This window comes from Ochotona curzoniae, unplaced genomic scaffold (assembly GCF_017591425.1).
Source record: "Ochotona curzoniae isolate NIBS_2020 unplaced genomic scaffold, NIBS_Ocur_1.0 contig_3520, whole genome shotgun sequence".
In the NCBI taxonomy this organism is placed as follows: Eukaryota; Metazoa; Chordata; class Mammalia; order Lagomorpha; family Ochotonidae; genus Ochotona; species Ochotona curzoniae.
In genome coordinates this window covers 17239917-17263690 of record NW_024465894.1, presented here as the reverse complement: position 1 = coordinate 17263690, position 23774 = coordinate 17239917, and the positions used below count along the sequence as shown (strand labels likewise).

General features: G+C 53.2%; 1 non-coding gene across 1 annotated transcript; it reads right to left on the bottom strand.

Moving 5' to 3' along the window:
• Positions 1 to 3692: 3692 nt before the first annotated feature.
• Positions 3693 to 3800, bottom strand: LOC121157528. The gene has a single exon (XR_005884050.1). It is a non-coding gene; the product is annotated as a U6 spliceosomal RNA (small nuclear RNA).
• Positions 3801 to 23774: the final 19974 nt, after the last annotated feature.

Sequence of the window (23774 nt, the reverse complement as noted above, 5' to 3'; positions counted from 1 at the left end):
AGTGATGGCCCAAGTGGTTGGGTTTCTGCCACCCAAGTGGGAGACCTAGATTGTATTTTTGGCTCTTAGCTCTAGCTCCAGCCTAGCCCTGATTGTTGGAATATCTGTGGAAGTGAACAGCAAAAGGGAGTGTTCTCTCTTGCTCTTTCTCTCTTTCGTTTACATACACACACACTTAAATTACACTTTTCTGTTGCACTAGATTTCCTTTGGTGATGGGGGACTTACCACATTTCTGGGCAACCCATTGCGTGTGTGTGTGTACAGTTCTCAGAATGGTTTCCTAAATCTAATGCCAACATGTATTTTGGTTGCTTCTGAGTTCTCAAAGCCCCTACTTCCCTCTCTGCTGTGTTGTGGCCTTGGACTCTCCCAAGAGTCATGCCAAGCTGTGTGCATTGAATGCTGAATGAATGCTGTCCCATTGGGAAGGAAGATTCTGCCTTCTGCTACCTCTCGCCAGGAGGGCATGCTCCCAGCTCAGTGCTGCTGTCCCCCAGGGGATTGTGGGTCCTGCCACTCTGAGGGTGGATCTGTGTAGTTCTACTTGTCTTATACCCATGTGTGTATGTGTCTGTGTTTTTGCATATCTAGGGTGTCCAGAAGCATGCCACCCTAGGGTCATGTGGGTCCCTGTTTCTGTGTGTGAGTGAAGCACAGCATGTGTGATGTGTATGTGTGGCATGCATGTCTCTGTAGCTCTGTATGTCTGTGTGGGAGCCTTCCTTTGTGAATCTCGCTGAGGGTGCCTCTCAGTGGCCATGGGTGTGTCTTCTGTCCTCTGCTGTGTCCTTTCAATGGAGGCAGGGCCAGTGTGTGTGTGTGTGTGTGGGGGGGGTGCTGGGATGGACTCCTCCAGCCGGGAGGACTTTAGGCTGTCTGACTGGCAGGCAGCATGGGCTTCACGCCCCTCCTCTCCTGCTCAGCTGTACTAATCACCGGGTTCCATGCAGATGGCAAATGGGCGGCTGCCAGGCCTGGAGCAGAGGCCTGTGTGGGGGTTGGGGGTGCAGTGGCGCAGCCACTGAAGATGGTGAAGACAACGTCAAGGCCAAAAGGGAAGGAACTGAGCCTACGTAACTGGCCTTGTGACTGTGAGTTTTCTCCATAGGCGTGGCATTTTTTAGGGGCAGTGGCTATGATGTTTTCCTTCCCTAAATCAAGTCAGAGTCTTAAAATCTTATGATAGTGGAAGCTTGGAATTTGGGCACTGGACTCTAGATTCTAGACTCTAAAATCAGCTGAATGCATTTCTAGACTTAGAGCCCTGTGCAAGGGATGCGGTCCTCCTGGGAGCTTAGTGCCTGCCATCGCAGTGCTTTCTGTCTTTCCGTTTCTCCTGTCTCTGTGTAGAATGTCCGCCAAGGAATGGCCCTGAAAGTTCATCCCACCTCTCTCTGGCTCCAGGCAGAACAGCACAGACAGATGCCCAGCCCAGCCCAGCCGGGACATTCCTGGAGGCCTTGGACTAGGAACCTTTCCTTGCTGCTTGGCAGGCACTTTCTGCCTGTCCAGCCTGGATCTCATGTTACTCTCCCAGGCCTTCTGTGGGGAACAAGTTCCTGCAAAGACAAAGGGCCTATGTTTCTGGGCTATGTTTCCAGCCCGGGAGGGCGGGGGGCGGAGTAGTGGAAAGAGTGTAACAGGCTGCAGGTGTGTGAGACGAGAGGGGCGGGCTCAGTGCCTGGGAGCAGGCAGCTAGCCTGGCAGTCGTCACTGGGCTGTGCTTCTTAGTGTGCTTCTCCATGGGGTCCTGGGAGTCATGGACTGTGCTTGGGGGAAGTCATTCCAGGGCACTTTGAAATACCCAGAGTCATCTCAACTCTGTAATGTATAGACCCTGACTGCCAGCCACCCCCTCATCCCTCCCTGCTCACATGTGCAGCCACACCCACCTGCCTACTCACCTGGAAGCTACTTTACTACTCCACACCTCCTAATCTCTGCATGAACTCTTTCCTTTTGGCCTCTTCTTCACGGTACAAGCTTTATTCCTCTAGATTCCCACTTGAGTATAAACATCACCAGAGAAAAAAAAAAGTTCAACTTATTGAGTATTTTACTTTCCAGAACCTACAGCGTTTGGCACACGGTACATGTTGAACAAATATTTGTTGAATGACGAACAGCGTCACTTTAAAGTCAGCTCATTTCTCTGCAGAAGCTGTGATTCCGGAGCCCTCCCAGGTTTTCCCCAGGCACACATCACTGGGATCACCTGGGGCCAAGAGGTTTTGCTGACTTTTTCTTGTTCACCAGACAGGAAATACCTGGAAGCTGACAGCACGTCTGGTCAATCCGTCTACCTGCCGCATCCAATCCAGGGCCTGGAACCCAGCAGGTGCCCAGTAATGGCAGAGCAGCTGCCAGCAGCCCAGCTCAGTGACTTGAAATCCCCTGTTGATCCTAACTGTGAACGCTGGTCCAGGCTGTTGGCCACATCTGCTTCAGGGTCTCATTTGCAATTGCTCATTCCTTAGCTCTTGCCACTTAATATTTAATAACCAGCCGACTGGCCTTCTCTGGCAGCCACTTAAGCCCCTGATTGCCTCTCATCTGAACTTGGCTTTGAGTAAGGCACCGACAGCCTTGAGGTTAAGCACAAAGCCAGTGTCCTGGGGCCGAGGCCAGCAGGAAGCCAGAGGCAGGGATGCCCACTGGCTTATAACTCCTTGGGTGAGCTTTCCAGGCGAGAGGGAGGTTGACCATTAGCTCCAACAGGCTTCCCCTCATTCACCTGCTGTATAGCACTGGGTCAGAGGGTAAGGGTGGGGAGGAAAAGTGTTAATGGGATTTCCTTAACTCATTTCCAAGTTGAGTGAGAAGGACAGAAGGGGGATTCCACCTGGGCAGTGTCCCAGCAGGAAAGGTGTGGCCTAGACTTCCTCATGGGGACCAGTGGCTCCATGGTGGATGGTTCCCTGCCTCAGCTGACACAAGGTTGGGGAATCCATCCAAGGCAGCCACAATGGGAGGAGGTGGTGATGGAGACTGATCTGACCCTCGAGATGGCAGGAGCTGCCACCTAGCCCTGGGTGGTCCTGCAGGCCTGGGGAGGCTGGGTTCATTCTGACTGCCCAACAGGGCTGGGAGGTGGGAAGGGGCCACAGGATGGGTTGCCTGAGCCCATGCAGCTGGATGGGTGACCATTCTGTACTCAGTAGTCACCAGGCTCAACCAGAAAGAAAACAACAACAACAAACCAAAAAAACAAACAAAAAATAGACCTCAGACTCCACCTTACGATCTGCAGCACCAGTTGCTTTAGTTGCTTCGAGTATGACACAACACTGGGCAGGATGCCTTGGGTACTCACTGGGCATAGGGTGCCAAGTCAGATACTCCCTAGGCCAACAGACACAATCTCGTGTGGTCACTGCCATGCTTGTGATCACTGTCCAGGGTGTTCCCCACTGGAATCCAGGACCTGGCAGGTGCCTGCATAGAACATGGTCCCCATGGGCTATGCAAGGGGACCAAGGCATCACCTCCACATGTGAGATGTAGCATCCTATTTGATGGAAGGCCTGGCCAGGCTAAGAGCCTGTACAACTCCCTGCCTCGGAAAGGGTAGAGCTGGGATTCGAAGCCACCTCCAACTGGCTCAGCACCCAGCTTTCATTCAGGAGCCTGAGTACTATGGTGGCCCACGGAGTCCTTAAGCCCTGGGAATCCATACCCCACGGGCTCTTGTGCTTCTAGATTTTACCTCACCTGGGTGTGTCATTCCTTGCACAGGGGCCATGCTAATCTTCTCTGTATCATTCCAATTTTAGTATATGTGCTGCCGAAGCGAGCACAGATTTTATCCCATCTGGGTCCCTGCTCAGAACTTTGCTCCTCCGATCCCTGTGACCCCCGCCCCCCAGGCCTCCCTGCTGATTGGCAGCCAGCAGCCTCAGCCCTGGCCCACCCTGTGGCTTTCCAGTTCGCTCTCTCTGCTGCAGCGTGGCTACGCAGTTAATGGAATAACAAGACACTTTACCCATTATCTGATGCAAAGCCCTTTTTATGCTGGTGCTTGCTCTGCAGCTCAGATCCCCCTGTGAGCATCCAGCCCACCGTGGCTCTCCCACCCCTGCTCCAGACTCCAACCCAGGGGACTAGACACCATACAGGCCCCTTCTCCCTCCCACCCTCCCATTCATCTTCCATCTCTGGGAACCCCTGCTGAGCTCCGACCATGGAATTTGTTTTGCTGAACGAAGTCAGGGCTATGGCGGTGCCTATCCTTGCTACAGGAACAGTAGAGAGAAATACGAGGACCAGTGCGAGGGGCCCATGGTGTGCAGGGGGGCTGTGCATTCAACCTGCACATGATTGCACACAATCCTGATCCCCTTCTGTAGACTTGGAGGAAAGCTGTGTGATCTTTATGTGGGGTCCAGTTGGGATCTGGACTTGCACCCCAGTGCTTGACCCAGCCCCCACTATGTCCCAAGGGCTTTATCTGCGCATTCCCAGTCCCCAGGCCCTACTTCCTTATTGGCTTTGCATTAGCAGCTCTCTTGGTGGAGCAGAGGATGGCAGGTGGATCAGTAGGGGTGAGGATATGAGTGCTGGCCCCTTTGGCAGCTTTTGTCCCAGGACCTCACAGCACCAATACACCACTGACCCAGGGTATATTTAATGCCTCACGTGTGTGCATGGCTCTGTCATGGACAGGGAAACATGCAGGGAAGAGGATTGCCAACACTGTACATGACAAGTCTCCACCCTAGTACCTCCCACCCAGGTCTCTGATTATCCCCCTCCACCCTGCCCCGCCTTTGTTGCTCCCTGCTCTCTGCCAAGAGCATTGCTCTCACTACACCGGCTGGCGAACTCCTACTCACCCATCAATATGTAACTCTCAAGGTGTCCTTTAAGATGATTCTCCCAACCAGTTCACTTTTCTGGGTCCCTTTGTGCTTCTGCAGCCATATACGTGCCCTCCCCTGTGGGCATGCTCCCAGGAGTTCCCCGCATGCCTCTTCCTTTCCCATTAGGCTATGGATGGGGTGGGAGCGATAATAAGGCATGTCTGGCATCTTTCCCAGGCTCAAACACTGGCTCTGCCATCTTCTACCAGGGCAGTGTGGTGCAACCGAAACTGAGACCCCTAATGCCTTGGTTTTCTCATCTGCACACTGGACATAATAACGGTATCACCTCCTCTGTGGAGCTAGGCTGAGGAATATAAGGTACTTAGAAGAGGCTAGAGCTTGTAGCAAATGCTCCAGGATGGTCATTGCAGTGCCATGGCCAGGTGTACTCCCCAGGAAATAACAAGCCATTTCTCAGGGGAGGGGGATCAGAATGCTCTTGCAGCCAGCACTTTCCACATTCAGGGGGCCTCCAAGTAAGCTGACATTGTGTAATGAGGCAGGTTAGTGACCCAGGCAGGTCTGTGTGGGCCTGGGAATGAGCTTTCTAGAAAGCTTTCCTCATGCCAAACCAATGAAGCTGGGCTACAGCTGGACTTGGACCTCATCCCTGCTTGGGAGTTGGGGGGCTGGAGTCAAGTGATACTTGGCCATGGAAACCTGACTCGTAATAGAGCCCCATTAGGGGAAGCTTGGAAGGTGGCTGACAAGCCAGGGTCCTGCTCTTGGAGCCTCAAGGCCTGGGTTCAAGCCCTGCATTTCCACATCTTGGGCAAACAGCTTCCTGTGCCCAGCTTCCTCCCCTCAGCATGAGACTGGGTGGGGCCACGGTCAGAGTGAGCCTGAGACGTGGTGCGGTGCGCCCAGCCCGCAGCAGCTGCTGCTGTACCCGCAGCCGTTTGTCTGCTGAGGGCTGCGCTCCCTGGGTGTTTTATTTTCTGTTGATAGATTCCAACTCATGTTCCAGGCCTGCACCTGCATACAAATGCCAACAGGCCCGGCCTGCCAGTCTTGCCTTGCTCCTCGCCGAGATGACCAGGCTGTGGGCTCCCAGCGGGGCTCGGAAGTTCCAGGGCTCCTCATGAGGCTGAGACCACCATGACTGTCCAGCTTTGCTGACTGTGGCCGGAAACAGCCAGGCTGCTGGCCCCTTTGAGAGCAGGGTCTCCATGTGAGAGAGGCCTGCCGGGAGGTCTTCGGGGGGCAGTTGGGGAGCCTCTGGGACAATTGGTCACTGTCTGGGGGAAAGAGGTTGGCAGGGCCCTGGCCCTCGGCACTGAGCCCCTGACAAGCTCTTGCCAAGCCTGGGCCTGGTTTCTCTCTGCCTGCTGGTTGCAGGGTGCTTGGGGAGGCAGCCTATGGCAGTTCACTGCGCTCTTCTCTCCACGGCTGTGGGTGAGAAGGCCTGGGGGCTCTGGGTGCTTGGGCCTGGATATTGTCCGGGCTCATGCAAGTGCTTAGAGGAATCCCACATGTGCTTGGACAGGTACCTGCTGTGTGTGGCCCAGGCAGAAAACAGTGACTCAGATAAGTTCAGGTTGTCTGGCTGGGAGATGGGAGTGGAGGCTGGTGGTAGTGCAGGTAGGATGGGAGAAAATGTTGCTCATCATGCAAGGGAGAAATAACAAAGCAGGAGGATGGGAGGAAGGGGGCTGCAGGGGTGATTTCTACCAGGATGGCGGCTCTGAAAAGGGGGATATTTGAGCAGACACATGTAGAAGCCTGTGGTGGGGGGAGGGGGTGTAGGCAAAGGGCACAGCAGGTGCAAAGCTGCTGAGCAGAGACAGGTGCAGTGTGTCTGAAAGAGCTAGGTAGCTCGAGGGTGGGCTGGAGCCAAGGGTTGGAAGAGAGGGGAGCCCACACCAGTCCTCACCGCCCCAGATGTTAAAACTGAGCTCAGAGAGGTTAGGCAGCTTGCCTAAGGCCACACAGCTCAGGCGCCGGGCTTGTCCTGCACTTGGTGCAATGTCAGAGTTGCTCACTGACTCGATATAAAGGTCACACAGCCTTCCTCCAAATCTACTCATGTAGTGCCCGGCACCCACGCTGGGCTCCTGGCTGCAGAATGCCTCCTTCTTGGAGACCTGGAGTGGGACAGGCCTGGCTTAGGGATTCCTCCTAGTCACCTGGCCTCTTCTTGTCTGTAACCTGGGCCGGCTGTGGGGATAAGCCCTGGAGAAAAGGCTGGGTGGCCAGAAGACACCTGTCCTCCCTGTCTTCATGCAGGCCTCTGCAGTTATGGTCCTTTGCCTGGGAGTCCTCTTGGGTATGGACTTTGGAGAGGAGACAGCACTCCCTACAGGTGCCAAAGCCCCAAGCCTCAGGCTTTCCAATGGGGGATTCTGTGTGGGTGTCTGGAGGACTATCCTTGGGGTGAAGCTGCTGAGAGCCCTTGTTCACATGGATGGTGAGGCTGGCATTATCCCAGTGTCCCCTCCTGAGCTCTCTCTTTGTGGTACCCATCAGCCTTGTAATTACTTGTGGAGCATCTGTCTGTTTCTCTGGGCTGCGCACGCTCTCACCCTCAGCTGGCCTTGTTCATGGCTGGGTCTCCAGCAACGAGCAGCCTGCCCGGGGCGTCATAAACGTTTGTTGGGAAAACAAACAAGTGGAGCCTGGCTGGGCTGAATGAATGCACGAAGGCTGCTCGGGAGCAGCTGGACACTGTTTTCCCCGGAGGTCTGGGCTCTAACACAGGCTCTGCGGCCACTGCCATCTTGCGTGTTCTTAAAAGTCCAAGTGTTTTCTGGGAAAATGGGGTGGATGTGTGACTTCCCCAATTCCTTGTACAGCCAGCCCCTGCCCTGCGTGCCCTCACAGAGGGCCAGGTGGGCCAGGCACTGGTGGTGACAGTGGCAGGTGTGATCCTTGCTTTTTTAGAGATAGCTCGTGCAAACCCAAGGATAATGGCCCAAGGCAGCTTGAGGGCAGGGAGAGGCTCAGCCGTGGGCCTGGAGACCCAGCAGGTCCTGGGGCAGGTTCTTGTTTGAGGGACTTTTGGCCAAGTGCCCTGACTGTCTTGCACTGCCCATGGAGCCATTCTTAGAGACAAGGTGTTCACTTGTTCCCTTCCTGCTGAGGGAAGCCACAGCCAGGGATTCTGCAGTCGTGGGCAGCAGTGTTGTACAAGTGCAGGCACCCATGTGGGTGACTCAGAGTGGATCCTGGCTTCTGACCAGCAGGATTCTACCATGGACGTCGCTGGAGGCCCCAGGGTGCGCAGCAAGCTGGCCCTAGACTATTTCAGTCTGATAGGATGAGGAGCGGTGATCTGGTGCATCTTTGGGACCCCGTGCTAGTGTAGTCATTAGTGGCTTCCCTTTCCTGGCATTCATGTTGTGGAGCAAAGGGGTGAGGGGAGAAGGATGCAGGAGGTGCTGCTCCTAGGCCTGCAAGGGAGAGGAAGGATCAGAGAGGTTAAGCGATTTGTTCAGAGTCACTCAGTCCATAATGGGAGGGCAAAGTCTCTAGTGCAGAGTTTGGCCTCGCCCCCTCCCCCAAGGCTGGGCTGCTCCCCGCAATGGATCTCGGCAGTGGCAGCGCTTCAGCACTGGTTTCCATAGCAGCAGGGCCCTTCCTGTACAATGCATCCCCCCACCCCCTTCCCTGGCTTTGCAGCTGTGGGGGCTGCATGGGTGACGATGTCCACTGATCTTGGTGGAGGACAGCCTGGGTGCAGGTGAGAGAACCTGGCAGGTCCTTGGAAGGCTCTTGGAGTCCCTAGCCCTCAAAGGAGGGACCCTGTTGTCTGAAGGTTCGTTTCAGCTCTGGGGTTGAATTCACTTCCACTTGCAGGTTGTACAGAAAGAGGAGGAAAGGCGGCAGGAAAACAGCAGGTACAGAAAGTCAGAGCCAGGGGACATCACCCCAAAGCCCAGAGCCAGGGAAAGGTGGATGCGTTGTTTTCCAGACAAACCACTTCATCTCTGCAATCACAGCAAGGTGGGTGTGGGTTCTGTTTACTGCCATTTCACAGATGAAGAAATGGAGAACAGGCTGAGTCGCCAAGTGCAAGGTTTAAGAGCTAGCCCATTCCCCTATACCCAGGGCAGGAAGCAGGGGGTTCCCCAAGGGAAGGGGGTCCAAATGTAAGCGCCCAGGCCCTGCCTTGCACCCACAGAACCAGAGTGGGGTGAGCCAGGATCTTGCATTCTATGAGCTATCTAGGGAGAATGTTCTGGAAGTTGGAAGTGTCAACTTACCAGGAAGGCTGCTGGCCAGGATTTAGGACCCAGAAGAGAGGGGAAAGGAGAGGAAAGTGACAAAGAGAAGCTTTTCAAAGCATGACAGATAAGCCTCAGAAGAGATGGCAGCCAGTAAGAGGGAGAACTAAGAGACAGAGACGCGTGGGGAGGCAGATGCAGAGTGAGTGGAAAGGAAATCTGGTAGGATCAGAGCGAGCGCTCATCGACGGTGGATTGCCTGTCACTCCACTCCCAGTCCCTCTCTTGATCCTCACCATGGACAAGCCCGAGGCTCCCTTTTACAGATGAGAACCCTGAGGCCTAGGGGCATCTGTGGCCGGCCCAGCTTTGAATCCCCAGGTGGCCTGGCTTTGAAAGGGCCACTGCTCTGACCACTAGGCTGTTTCTGAAGCAGAAAGCTCAGGCTCACAGACCTGGGCTCCAACTGTGGCTGTACCACAGACCACCTGCATGCCCCAGGGAGCCTGCTCTGCATTGGTGTCCTTGCCTGCAGAGTGGCAAGGCGGATAAGACCTGTTTTAAGGGTCCTTGGGAACCCCCTGCCTCTGAGATAGCACAGGAAGGACACATGCAACAGGTGCCACTGAAGTGCCTGGGGACAACTATGGGGAACCCCTGCTCCCCCAGACCTGGGAGCCTTGTAGAGAGTCCCCCCAAAAGGCAGGGCTTCTTGGGACCTCTGATCTCGGGTCAGGAGATGAGAAGAAGTCCCCACTGGGCCCTGTGCTCCTTTGACAATAGTGTAGATCTCCCAGTTACGACAGCAAGGATACTGAGGGAATAGTGACTGGACACGTGCCCATTGGCTGCCATGGCCATCTTGCTATGTCCATGGGGCACCTTGGATGACCTCTGGAAACCTTGGCACTGCTGTTTCTGAGACACACCATGCTCTGGAAGGCCCCCCCACACACACCTTGCCCTACCAGGGTAGAAGGAATCCTCCCATGCCAACTGCAGGCCACATATCTGGGAAGCAGTACAGCCAGGACACACATGGGCCCCTGACTGTATTCTGGTTGCCTGCAGGAAGCATTTATGGAGTCCCTGCTGTTTTCCAGGTGTGGTGACAAGTGTGAGTGTGGTAGGGGCAGCAGAGGAGAAGGGCGAACCTTCCTATGTAGCCTGACTGTACTGCAACCAGTGCTGCTGATATTTACCCAATGTGCCAGGCACACTCCCATAGATGTGTGTTCAGCTCATCCTGTGCCATGGCCCTGGGGGTGGGCATGAGGAGATGGCCCTTTCCCAGTCCAGGTGCATCCCATGCTCACCTGAGAGCTGGATGGGTGCTGCGGGCACAGGGGGAGGCAGAGCATGAGCCCGTGAGCCTTGCTGGGTGGGGGTGGGCAGTGTCGACTCTTATGGTGCAGACCAACTCCAAGCACAGATTTCCATGAGCCCTTGGGAGATTTATTTATTTACTTATTCAATCAATTTGATAGGAAGAGAGACACAGAGAGAAGTGGAGAGAACTTCCAAATGCTTGCAACAGCCAGGTCTGGGCCGAGCTAAAATTGGGAACTGGCAATTCCATCGTAGTCTCTCAAGTAAGTGGTAGAAGTCCACAGACTTGGGCCATCTTCTGCCTTTCCAGACACACTAGTAGGGAGCTGGATTGGAAGGAGAGCAGTTGGGACTGGACCCAGCTCTTACATATGGGATGCTGGTGTGACAAATGGTCGCTTAATGTGATACACCACAATGTTGGCCCCACAACTGGTATTTGAAATTCCACTACCTATTGGGCTGGGGTTTTACTGGCCTGTTCTTATCACCCCTTTTTGTGGATGAGAACACTGGGGCATACAAATTCTAAAGAATGAGGGTTTGAACCTGGCATTTGGATGTCCAGAACTACTGACAACAGGGGGAATGAGGGCAGCTTGGTGTCCGAGCTCCCTGGAGAAGGTCCAGACTGAGATCTGAAAGGCCAACAGGAGTGAGGGGCTCTCCAGGCAGGGCCCTGTGGGCTGGAGGGCAGGAGCAGCCAGGCACTGTGGGCAGGAGCAGGCTGAGGCAGACAGGGACCCTGAGCAGGCGGACAAGCTGGCTACAGTCTCATCTTGTCACCCTGGTTACGCTCTGTTAGTAAAATCAAAGTGAGGTCACGCCCCCTCCTGCGCACAGCACACTTCTGTGGCTCCCTGTGGCGTACAGCGAGGCCGCCAGCATCCTCTCGCAGCCTGCGAGGCCCTGCCCCTGGCTGACACCCGCCTCTCCTCCAACCTCACCTGCAGCTTGCCCTTCCTCTCTCCCCCATTGCTCACTCAGCACCAGCCACAGGACTGTGGAAGCTGTTGGTACCTATCAGCCCCCTCTGCCTCGGAGTTCTTGGGATGCCTGCCTATAGGTCATCCTCCTCTCATCTTGCCATGGTTTCTCCTGATCATCCTATTGGAAACTACAGTCCCCACCCTGGTCCATTCTTGATGGAATCAGTCTTTTCTCCCTCCGGTGCTTACCCCCATTCCATGTGCTTCTTTGTTCCGTATCTGACCAGCCCTAGGATAGTGCCAGCTGCACAGAGGGGCTGGGGTTTGTCTAGTTTCTCCCTGCTGGGTCTCCATAAGCTACAACCGTGCCTGACACACACACGCCAGGAGCCCTGTAAGAGAAATTGTTGCACAAATGAAGGTAACACCAGTGATCTCATCTCTCTGCAGGCCTCGCTCGGCAGGCCTCCCTCTCTTGTCTGTTTTGGAAATTGAAGCTCCAAAAATGCGGAGGGCAGACCCAAGGTCACACAGTTAAGAAAGGGGGTTCGGTTGCCCCTCAGGAAGGGAGGGCTTACTGCCCAACTGTTGGAGTGGGGCCATCAAAGAGTCCCTTGGCTGGAGACAGCAACTTTGCTCAAGGTCATGGTCCCCCTCCCAGGCTGCCCACATCCCAGTGACTGATCCATGCAGGGTCTAGAGGTTTATCCTCAGGCCACTGGCTGTTGCAACTAGGCTCTGGTGGTGGAATGTTCTAGATGCTGTCATAGATAGACCTGTGTCCCACTTCCCCCACTAAATTCTTTATTTTTAAAAATATTTATTTATTTTTATTGGAAACACAGATATACAGACAGGAGGGAGAGAGAGAGAGGGAGAGAGAGATATCTTCTGTCCACTGGTTCACTCCCCAAGTAGCTGCAACAACCAGAGCTGAGCTGATCCAAAGCTGGGAGCTAGAAGCTTCTTCTGGGTCTCCCACATGGATGCAGGGTCCCCAGGCTTTGGATTGTCCTCTACTGGTTTCCCAGGCTACAAGCAGGGAGCTGGATGGGAAGTGAAGCAGCTGGGACAGGAACCTGCACTGAAGTGGGATCCCAACACATGCAAGGTGAGGATTTAGCCACTGAGCCACTGAGCCGAGGGGTGGGGAGCACCAAATCCTTAACCCCCAGGACTTAAGAATATTTCTGTATTTGGATATAGGGTCTTAAAGAGACAATGAAATCGAAATGAGGTCGGCAGAGTGGGCCTTGCAAAAAGGAGACCATCTGTAGAGGGAAGAGTGTGTGAGGACACAGGGAGGATTTGCCACCCACAAGCCAGGAGAAAGGCTGTGAAGAGGCCAGCCCCGTTGCTGACATGCAGCCTTGCACTTGAAATTCCCAGAATATGGAGAAGATGCCACATAACTGCAGTCACCCAGGACTTGCTCCTATCACAATTCATTCAGATCCATCAGCCCGTCCAAGCCTTGTTGAAATCAGCAGGCGAGGTATTGGGACCAGCCCATTTTATAGGCAGTAAAACAGGTTCAAGACTGCATAATTCAGCTGTGTTCTGGCCCTGAGATTGGGAAAGCAGCAAGTCCTGCTCAGAAGCAGAAGTGACCATGTGTACCCTTCCCCTACCTCCAGCTGGGCTCAGGGAACCAAGGACTCTGCACTGGTAGAACAATCAGATGGACTTCCTGTGTGGAGGCAACTGGGCCTTAAGAGGGAAACCAATTTAGACAGAGGGTGAAACGGGGCAGAATTCAGGCTGATAGCTGGTGTGGCAGTTGGAACCCTCAAGGCTCTTTAGTGGGCACTAAAGTTGATCAGCTGGGTGGTACGCAGGGTACAGACCAGGCTGGGGTGGGGGTGGCAGTTGGGGAGGCAGAGCTGATGCTGTGTTCAATGGGAAGTAACTCTGTGATAGTGGTTTTTAAGTTTTTGATTTTAGTATCCTTTTTAGGCTCATAAACATCACTGAGGTTCCATAAGAGCTCTGTTTTATGTCACTTAAGCATTGATAGTCACTATATTAAAACTATAAGAGAAACACTTAAAAAACTATTTGTAGTCCAAAATATGAGATCATCTTCCCAACAACCCTCTTAAGTATGGCTAAGATTATTGTCTTATTTAAATAAAGTTTTTATTTGTTTTATTTATTTGAGAGAGAGAGAGAGCGCGAGAGAGATCTCACCAGCTGGTTTACTTCTCAAATGCTTGCAACGCAATACCTGGGGTTGGGACAAGATGAAGCCAGGGGTCTGGAACTCAATTTGAGTCTCTGATGTGGGTTCCAGTTATCCAAGAGTTTGGACCATCACTGTGGCCACATAAAAGGCACAGGAGAGGAGCAGAGACTCAAACCTTGGCATTCAGATATGGAATGCAGGCAGCCCAGGTGGTATCTTAAATGCTGGGCCTCATTCCATTTGCCAGATGAGAAAACTGAGGCTCAGATAAGCTAAGCAGTCCACAGACGAGTGACAGGAACCAGGGCTTGAATCTAGGTGTTCTGGCTCTTGAGGACAAGCAATGAACTACCTGGACACTGTGCCCAAACCCATCCCTACCCAGGTGTAGAGTTTAGGTTTTATCCTAAGAGTCTCAGGCCACCTTCCTGGAGCCCATCTGCACCAAGTCATCCTGGGTGCAAGGGGTTAAGTTTCCCTAGATGAGCAGATATGGAATGGATGCAGCACCCCAGAGGCAGAGCAGACAGCCACACCCACCCACCTCCACACCCAAGCCGGGGTGAGAAGTTGGCTCTCACAGCCCAAGCCTTGGAAATGTTATTTCCTGAACTGTCGCCTCACCCGACCACAGCCTGAAGCCTGTGGGATGTGGCCTCCCTCGGAGAAGCTGCTGATCTCCACTCTCCCTGCTGGAGAGAATCTAAGGCCCCAGCCAGAGGCCAGGCAGGGACCAGTGAGAACTTACCTCTGTGCTAGGACTGGGACAGGACAAATCCTGGTGAAAATTTGAAAGTCCTTCCCACCCAGAAGCCCCCACCCCACTCCCGAGCCCGCACGTATCTGTCTTGCTCACTTGTCGTATATGGGCAACTGAACCTCTCTGAAGCTGCATGACAATGTGGCGTGACTGGTCAGTTTGCACATCACTACCGTGTTCCAGGTCACCCTACGTTCTAGGGACACAGCACAGAGGAGGGGACAGGCGAGAACCTGTCTCTCAGGGAACTTAGGGTCCAAAAGGAAAAGACTCAGGAAAGAGACCATTGAGACCCTTGTTTGATCAAGAGACATGCATGCATCAGGAGGGGTTCCCTAAAGATTTGCTGTGGAATGACCAGTCAGACTCCCTCCTGCCTGAGATGGTTACTCTCCAAAGTGCTATCTGTCCCACTGGCTGCGGTTAGGGGCGGGATCCCCCCTGTAACAAACAAGCCCATCTCTCAGTTACTCCCCTTTTCTCATGTCACAATTCAGGGCCAAACCCTGCAAGGTATTTCAAGGTCCAAACCATCCAGTGTGCGGGCATCGTTTGAGGTGGGGCTCTTTCTTGGATCTTCTGCAGCCTGCAACAGGTGAGCTGGACGGACAGACCTGGAAGAGATTCATAGTCAACGCCCAGTGGTCTGTGTGTGGATGTAGAGAGTGGCCTAGGATTGGCAGAAAGTCTTTAGCACCCACAGTTTCCCCAGACACATTCAGCACATGAGCGGCTCATGGATTCCGCATGGCACGCAAACTTCCAACCAGTGGAAGCCCACTATGCCACTATGATATACCATAGTATACGCTTTCTTGCATTCTCTCTCTCCCTTTCTTTCTTCTTCTTTTTTTTAATTTTTATTTTTTTATCATTCAGGGAAGTGGAAAAATAGGAACACTACCATCAAATCCCCGATAGGGGACCTACCAGAACTTTCCAAGAGTGTCGGGCCTGAGATAGGAAACCCAAGGAAAGCAGGTGGCTGATGTCTTCATTAGCAGCCAATTTCCAGGTGCAGGCGAGGACCACACAACTTGATAGTGTCAGCGTGTAGCTTTTCTTTCTCTACCACTTAAGCTTAGAACCGGTAGGAGATCAGGAGTCAAGAGATGGGGAATGAAACTCCAGCTTATTACAGATCGAGCTGTTTGGAGGCTGTGGCGTGGGCATGCAGGCAAGTGGTGCTGCTAGCACTGCTGCTCGCGGCGGGCACAGGAGGATAGAAAAGCAAAGATCTCCCCTCAAACCAGGCCTCCTGCACACTTGCTAGGCAGTTGGTTTCAGATGGTGGCTTGGAGAGTGTTCCTCCCTGCAACCCCTTTCCAATAGTGTAGGGGACGAGGCCTGGACCTGGGACCTGACTTCCCGCTGGGTAGACCCTGGGACATACAAGCTATTGTCCTCCAGTGCGGGGAGCTCCCGGTCCTCCCACAAACTGACGAAATCCATGATGAGTGGGGAGCCAGAGAAATCAGCATGCTTGTTTTCCTTCCTTTCTCCAAAAGTGACCGTTCAAATAATATGAGCCTCTGTGAACATTTTAAAAAGAAAGAAAGAAAAAAGCCCCAGGAAGGAATTGTAAAAATGAAAGCCACCTTCAGCTCCCCAAGCTGGTGTGAGCTACCGCTACGGGTTAGTGTGTATCCCCCAGCCCTCTGTGAGTGTGTGTGTGTTTTCACAAAATTAGAATCGGGCTTTATGCATAATGTTTTTATCTTCGTTTTTGTAATGTTCCATATAAAGCATTTCAACACGTCCACAAGGCTGGAGAGGTGGGTGAAGGCAGGAACCAACCGGCCCCAAGATGGCCGTGGTGTTAAGACTCGGCATGTGTGCCACTCTTTCCTGGGACAGATGATTCACAGTTAAGGGTGGCCCAAAGCCTTTTGGGTGCTGCTGTGCATCTTTCCAGCAATCAGAAAATCTTTCACAGCGCTGCTTCTGAGAAAAAGAGAAGTCCGAGGTTCTGAGGGGAAGTAGCGCTTTTTTTTTAAAGATTTACTTTTATTATTTTTTTATTGGAAAGGCGGATATACAGAGAGGAGAGACAGAGAGGAAGATCTTCCATCCGATGATTCACTCCCCAAGTGAACGCAACGGCCGATGCTACGCCAATCCGAAGCCAGGAGCCTCTTCCGGGTCTCCCATGCGGGTGCAGGGTCCCAAAGCTTTGTGCCATCCTCGACTGCTTTCCCGGGCCACAGGCAGGGAGCTGGATAGGAAGCGGGGCCGCCCAGATTAGAACCGGCGCCCATATGGGACCCCGGGCGTGCAAAGAGAGGACCTTAACCATTTGTGCCACCGCCGGGCCCAGGAAGTAGCTTTTTTTGTGATCACTGGTTAGGGTGACCCCTGGTTGTGGGCTCATCTTTATACATGCTTGCCTGTAGCCTGGTCTACTTCTAGTTGAGGACTGAGCTGGAAGAGATGAATGCTCAGGGGGAAGAAGGACTTGTCTGCCCTGCACTGGGGGCTGGGAGCTGCCCTGGAGCCTGATGCCTTGCCATTGCATAGTCCCCGCTGCGATTTTAAGATATATATGTATATAAAGCAGAGCAGTAAAATACTTCCTGGGGCCAGCTCCTAAATATATGTGGGCTCCTGGCCCAGGATCAGCCTCTGCAGGAACTTGAACCAAGGCATCTGCTGTCTTCCTCTCCCCTGCAGCCCTCTTCCCCACCCCTGCAATAGAGCTCGACTCTGCTTGCCTCTGCCCCTTCACTGTCTCCAACATCTCCTTGAGGCACAACTGTCATCCTGGGCCTGGACCAAGCTTGGGTGTCCTTCACCTCTGTCTTTGCACCTGTTCTTCCACCTGCCTGGTATGCCCTTCCCTGTCCCAGTCACTCAGAAAACTTCTATGAAGGCAGCAAGACCTAGCTCAAAAGTCACCTCCTCTCGGAAGCCTGCCTATACCACCCGAGCTAGGAACAGCCTTTCTCTTCTTTTGTGTGTGGCGTGTTCCTTGTAGCTGAGACTTAGCTTGCTTATTGTTGTGTGTTTTGTGTTTGCCTCCTCTCCCCCCACAAGCACTGTGTGCTCCTTGGAGGTAGGGTCACTCCTCTCTCACCCCAATGTCCGGCACTGACACTGAGACAAATTGGGCCCCTGGTGAACACATATGTTCTTTGCTGCCTGGTCTCAGCTAGCCACTCCAGACCTTGGAGTCAGGCTGGGGTGACATAGTTCCCCCCTCACAATTTTGAGCCAATTATCCAACCTCCTACTCCTGGCTACAAGGAGTTGTGCTGGGTTTGGATGGCGAGGGGGCACTTGTATGTGAAGGAATGAATGAATGGCTTAATGAATAAGGGAGAGTGTTCATCCATTCTGGGCACAGACCTGCGTGAAGTTGGTACGAGGAGGGAACATGGAGATGGCAAGGCATAGCCAAGAAAGTTGTTTTGCTTTGGAATACATTATTTTTGCAGGTTGCTATAGTTACCGCTGTGAAATTAAAAATTAAAACCTTGTGAAAGAGAGAGGGTTGACGGAGATGAGGCAGTTCCTTGACAGGCTGAGTTATTTATCTTTTCCCCATGCAACATCTGGTTATGTGCTTGCAAATTTATTTTTAATTCAGCGCTCTAAAAGGATTTTGTGGTGGTACGCGGTGCCCGGATGCACAGCCCGGGAAGGGAAGGTTAGCGTGTGGTATCTGGGGGTGTCTGGTGACCACCCTCCCCCAGCTTGTCCCCTGGCCCTTGCCCCTGCTTCTCACACAAACTCTAGGAACCAAGGGGTGGCTAGCCTGCGTCTAGACCCCCTGCCAATCACGCGGCAGCCGTAACCATGGTTTCCAGATGCACAGCTGGGATGGAAGCTGCTCTGCAGTTGCCGGGGTTTCCATGGACAAGGCCAGGCAGCACTGGGGCTATAGGGAGGCCACCAATTCCTGCCTCCCTGGGCTGTCTGCCAGCTTTGGTGACCCTGAGTATCTCCTGGGACCGCGCTGGTCCCCAACCCCTGACACCCAGGAAAACCCTGACTGTGCTTTTAGGGGCAATAAAGGATCTAAGTATAGCCCAGCCACTACAGGCTGTGTGACCTCAGCAAACCACTTTCCCTCTCTGGTCCTGTTTCCCCAATCACTTAGGCAGGAGTCAGAGGTAGTAACAATCCTTGGGGAGGCCCCTGGAGAGGAGCTTGAGGGGTTATCAGATATCTAGGGTGCTTAGGCTGACCCACAATGACCCTGGGTGGCGAGATGGGGCAGTAGGGCTGGCAGCCCTATAAGCTCCCTGCCTTGCCGACTTTTCCCCCCTTACCCAGATGTTTACAAGACTTCCTTCTCAGTCCCTCCTCCCTGCCCCAGCCTCTGTGCTCTGCCTGTCTGCCCTGGGAGACCCCTCCCATTCCCCTTGGAGCCCCCTGCCCTTCACTCTTCCAGTGTTTGTCACTCCCCGGTACTATACAGTGTGGCCCTGCACCTGCCATGTACCTTCTGTGATTCCAGTAATCAGTGGTCAACGGGCGGCACCATCACAGCTTATAGTCCTCCAGATATCTTGTCAGAAAGTCAATCCACAAGTGGCCTGATGTGCTGCCACCACGATGTGCACGCCGCTCACCCCACTGCATCACCTCCTGACGGCCTTGCGTCATCTCATGCCATTGCCAGAAAGAGAAGACAGTTTACAACAGTGCAAGATACTTGAGACAGGGCCCACTGGCGTCGCCTTAGCAGCGTTCTGTTGTGTTTTGGTGTCCTATTTATTACTAGTTGTTAATCTCTTACTGTGTTTAATTTCCAAATTCAACTTAATCATAGCTGCGGCTACAAAGAGAAAAATGGTACATCTGGGGTTTCAAGCATCCACTGGGATTCGGCACATGTGCAGCCCATAGGGCAGGGGCTGCTGTTATGTATCTTCTGTCTGTATGTCTGTCTGTTGTCTGTCTTCCCCTTTAGGGTGTACACTTTAGAAGTCCCAGTCACAGCCATGTTGCCTGTACTCAGAGATGAGTCTGGCACACAGAGGATTTCATCGATGCTTGTCAGTGAATGAATGAGTGAATAAATGAATGAACGAATGAATGAAGAAGACACAAAGGGTCCCTATGTGTGTTAGACCAGGCCAGGGGAAACTGGGATAGGTTAGAACCAAGGAGAAATGAGTGAGACAGAAACATCTTGGGCTAGGACTCAAGAATGTCAAAGACAAAGTGAAAGGAAGAGATAAATTCCCTGTAATGGCTGGGCAGTGTCAGGGAGGGCTGCGGGAGCCTCTTCTGACGGGACAAAGGTCTCACTGCATTGGAAATAGGAAACAATTGTGGGGCCTGGTGCAGTAGCCTAGTGGCTAAAGTCCTCCCCTTGCACAGGTTGAGATCCCATTTGGGTACCGGATCTAATCCCGGCACCCCACTTCCCATCCAGCTCCCTGCCTATGGCCCGGGAAAGCAGTCAAGGACAGCCCAAAGCCTTGGGACCCTGCTCCTGTGTGGGAGACCTGCAAGAGGCTCCGGGCTCCTGACTTTGGATCGGCTCGGTTTTGGCCATTGTGACCTCTTTGGGAGTGAATCAATGGATGGAAGATCTTCCTCTGTCTCTCCTTCTCTCTGTTTATCTGACTTTCCAATAAAAATAAAATAAATCTTAGAAAAGAAGAAAACAACTGTGGGGACTGACACTGTTAAGCTGCTGCTGCATGTCATGCTGGCATCCCTTACCGGTTAGAATCCCAGCTGCTCCACTTCCAATCCAGCTCCTTGCTCATGTGCCTGGGAAAGTGAGAGGTGATGCATGGCTTCCTGCCACCCACACGGGAGGCCAGAATGGATTTCCTGGCTTCCGGCTTCAACCTGAAACTGTTATTGCAGCCGTCTGGGGAGTGAACCCCTAGATGGAATTTCTCTTTGTCACTCTGCCTTTCATATAAAGTTGTTAAAAGATGTAAAAGATGGTTGCCTGTGCAAAGCCTGAATTCTCTTATAGTAACTGAAGCACTTGGGACCGCAGGGCATGGAGCACTCATCCCGGGAGGGACACGGGGTTGGGCAGGCATGGGCTGGTGCTGATGTTCACAAATGCTCCTATGACATTAGGGCATGTACACGGTTTCACTGCTCTGGCCTCAATGCCTGGCAGCAACCAGGGGCCCAACCCATGTCTAAGGGGTGAGCGATCCTCCCTGTAACACCCAAGAGGTCTGATCAGAAAAGGCAAAGGACATGTCCAAGGACGTGTAGCCTCAGAATCACAGAACCACAGAGCCATGGAGCCTTGGAGCCATGGAGCCTCAGAGCCCAGGTTTGAACCAGGTCTGTTTGGCTCTGTCTCTGCAGGCATCGGAGCTCTCTCACGCTCTGGGCTAACTCTCTATACTCTCTTTCTCTGCAGAAGTGGGCCCCCACCTGCACCTCTCCCTGCTTCCCACACTGCTCAACTCTGTGCTTACCTCAAGGGAGGAAGACTTTGGGGCTGGCAGGAAAGGAAAGCATCTGGGAGGTTTCTATCAGCACCTCTACAAGCTGGGCCTGACGCCTCATCATCCTCCCCTCTGCCTGCTGGGGACCATGTGGGAGGACCGGGGTACAAGCTGTGGCACACAGATTCCAAACTTCTTGACAGGTCTGGACTCATTACCCACGCTCCCCCGTGGGCACGTTCCAAAAGGCAGGGTTGAAGCCCTGGGTCCATGTGTACACCAGGGATGAATACTTGAAGAACCATCAGGCCTCAACAGCTTGGCGAGAGGGGTGTTGCCATGCCGGCAATGCTGCATCCCAGCCGCTCTGTTCTGGGGGAGAGGCTATTATTTCGGGTGGCTGTTTTGGTGTTGCCCCGAGTGACAGAGCCCTCCGACAGAAGGGCAGCTGGCCGGACCCAGTATCAAATCCTTGTTGCCTTCTGGACACAGTTGGGGAATCTTGGAGACATCTTTCTTTAGGTACCCTTTCTTTAAAAAATGTATTTGTTCACATTTTATTTGGAAAGCACAGAGAGACACAAAGAGATCTTCCATGCCCAAAAGCCTGCCACAGTTGGGGCAGGGCCAGGCTGGGGCCAGGCTGGGGCCAGGCTGGATCCAGGAGCGAGGAGTTCCAGCTGGGTGTTCCATGGGGGTGGCAGGGACCCAGGTATTTGAAGGGCCTGCATTGGCAGGAAGCTGGCTCAGAAGTGGGCTAGCTGGAACTCGAGCTCAGACACTCTTCCTCGGGATGCTGTATTAGCATGATATCTTGGGCAGCAATTTAGCCACTGCATCAAACACCCACCCGCTTGGTTCCCTGTTGGTACCTGAGATTCGTCCTATGGCTGGATGGTCTGTCTGGGAGAGTTGTGGTGACGTTAGGTCTTGTGAACTATGAAATGCCCTGTCAAGGTGTGGGGTGCTGTCAACAGAAATGTGTCACTCGTTCTTTGCTTGCTCCTCCAGGCTGTGAGCCCTGACAGCAGAGATTTGGCCGACTGTGTTCATCTGTGAGGCCCTGGAACCTTCCTTCCCCTCAAGAAATACCCATTAGCACCCACAGCCATAATGGCTGTGCCTCAGGTGCCCGTGGGCCAAATCCCAGCCTGTGAGCACCTGCAGGTTTCATGGTAGGAGCTTCGGGGTGAGGTTCCCCACAGCCTCCCACCCCTGCCCGCCTATTCCACATGGAGTTCCAGTGAGCTCTTCAACTCTGCACCCCCGTCCCTTGCATCAACTGTCTGGCCTGAGGTTATTGCACAGAATTCCTTCTGAGCCTGGCTTGGACTGGATAGTTGCAACTTTGGGGGAGAGATAGGAGGGGAGAACATGTGGCTTCCAGGAGAAGCCATGGCCCTCAGGAGGCACTGGGGCTTCTCAGAGGAGCTGGCTCAGCCTGGGACTCCATCCACAGGTGTCTTATGTGGTGGGTAGGCACCTGTGTACTTGAGCCATTGCTTGATTTCCTCTCCCTGCCTCCTGGGTGAATATTAGCAGGAAGCTGAACTAGAAGCAGAAGGGTCAGGACTTGGAACTAGTCACCAAATACGGCATATCCTGAGAAGCGTCTGAACCGCTCCACCAAGCACCTGCCTGGGACTTCCTGTCTTTGACCACCAGAGTGACTCTCAGGGATGTCACTGGGGACCCAGGCTCTGCTTGCCGTTTGTTATCTTCAGCACGTAGCCCTTTGTCCTCATCTGTAGTGCTTCCTGCTCACAAAATGACTGCCAGGTCTCAGGCACTGCATCCCTATTCCTTGCAGAGAGAAAGGGAAAGAATGAGCACAAAGCAAAGGACTTTCTAAGAATGGAGGACTTGACACTGGTCTGCTCAGTGTCAAGTGCTGCTCCTCATCCAGAGGCAGCTGATATTTTGTTGAGGAATTCTGGCAGACAGTAGACGGTGGCTCAAGGGTATGGACCCCCCTGTTGCCAATATGGGAGATCCAGACAGACTTCTTGGTCCCTGGCTTCGACCTGGCCAAGCTCTTGCTGTTGAAGACATTTGAGGAGTGAACCAGAGCAAGGAAGTTCTCTCTCACTTTTTCTTTGCCTTTTGAGCAGATGGAATAAAATAAACACACACACATAAATAGAAGAGTGCTGGCAAGGTCGTGTTTTGGCTTTTTCTGGAGCTGCTGTGAAAGGAACTATGATTGTGGAAGGCATCCACCAACTTACAGTTCCTACAGCCCTTAAATGTCCCCTGGCTCATTGACCTTTTCAGAAGAGGGCCTTGTGCCTTTTGGCAGCTGGTGATCTAGGTGTGTGTGTAGTGTGAGCAGGCCCCTGGGCCTGTCTCCTGCCTCACCTAGTCCCAGCCACAGGGCTCAGGTAGCTTAGTAACTGCTGTATAGCAGAATTCAGCATGTGGACAGGTGTTGCTGCTGGCTCCAGGCTCCACCCTCCCGGGCTAGCCGAATTTCTACCCACCCCTGCCCACTACTCTTCTTGCTATGCTAGCTCCTGGCTGCCCTTCCCTCTTTTCTCTAAATATTACCCTCCTCTTGCCAGAACCCTCTGCAGCTAGCTTCCTGCAGGAGAGGCTCTGTGTTGTGGGAGGGGGCCTTGGTGGAAGCTCCCAGAGTTCCCAGATCATCGTGTCCAGAGGGGCAGGGGAGTTTGCTCAGAAACCTGATGTTGTATGGTTATTGTCACTTCCCCTGAGAGGTACTGCCCCCCCATCCCCTCCCTAAGGGAACCTGCCCCTCAACTGGACCTCTCAGTTTCATCATCTGTGAAATGAAGCAACTGAACAACAGGCTTTACATTTTCATTTCTGATGGGGAGAGTATAGGAGGGAGAGATAGAAAAAAATCAGCCATCATTGGTTCACTCCCCAACGTCCCACAATGGCTAGGGCTGGGCTAGGCCAAAGTTAGGAGCTGGCAACTCAATCTATTACCTCCACATGGGTGGCAGAGATCCAAATACTTGAACCACCACTGTTGCCTCATAGGGTCTGCACTGGCAGGAAGCTAGAGTCAGGAGTCAGAGCCAAAGATCCATCCCAGATCTTCCCGTGTGGGATGTGAGCATCTTAGCTGGGGCCACTTGCCCAGATGCCCTGGCTGGAAGTCTAGATTTGCACAGCAGGGAGCATTGCTGAGGCCCAGGCTCAA